The following is a 782-nucleotide window of genomic DNA, read 5'->3' as shown; positions in this document are numbered from 1 at the left end:
CTGGCACAGATAACGGCTTGGCTCGGGGTGAGCGTGCAAGGAGGTGCAAGTGCACCCCCCCTGCCAGAGGCATTTCCTTAGCGACTACAAGCGCGCTGCTGCGCTCCGTCTGGCTCTCCCCCTGTGGAGGAGTCCAGTCCCCAGATCTAGTCACGAGTGGGCGAGGTCCCTAAGCAGCACGGGCTGAGGAACACCAGAGAGATGCGGCTGGGGGCGACGCAACTGTTCTTAAGCACCGCCTGTTCGCCCCCCCCAGCGGAGCGGGGCGCGCGGCTCCTTTAAGGGGCCGGGCGGGGAGGGGAGGGGGGGAGCGGCGGGGGCGCGCTCTGCGCGGGGGCGCGCGCGGCCGGCTGGCAGGCAGCGGCATTGTTCGCTGACGTCACTGGCAGGCCGCGCGGCGGCCGCTCTCCAGCTCGCCTTTGTTATTCGGCGCTCCCCGGCCGGCGCCGCGGCCGCACGCAAAACGCGGAGCCGGAGCCGCGCGGAGCGGAGCGGCGGGGCAGCCGCCCTGGGGGCGGGGGGCGGGCGCCGGGGTTCGGGGTGAGGGGGGCGGTTCTGCCCCCCCGATGAGTGCCCCCCCCGGGGCTGCGAGCGGGGGGGCGGGCAGGGGGCGGGGCTGCGGGGCGGGGGGGAAAATGGGGGGGGGTCTGGGGGCGGCTCGCCTCATTAGCAGCTCCTCGTAAAGCACCGATTGTCCTGGGGGGGCCGGGGAACGGGGCGGCTGCGGGCGGGGGGGCAGCCCGGCCCCCCCCCCCCCCCCCCCCCCCCCCCCCCCCCCCCCC

The sequence above is a fragment of the Oxyura jamaicensis genome, chromosome 6 (genome assembly GCF_011077185.1).
Source record: "Oxyura jamaicensis isolate SHBP4307 breed ruddy duck chromosome 6, BPBGC_Ojam_1.0, whole genome shotgun sequence".
Lineage (NCBI taxonomy): Eukaryota > Metazoa > Chordata > Aves > Anseriformes > Anatidae > Oxyura > Oxyura jamaicensis.
Note: the sequence above shows the minus strand (reverse complement) of the source record.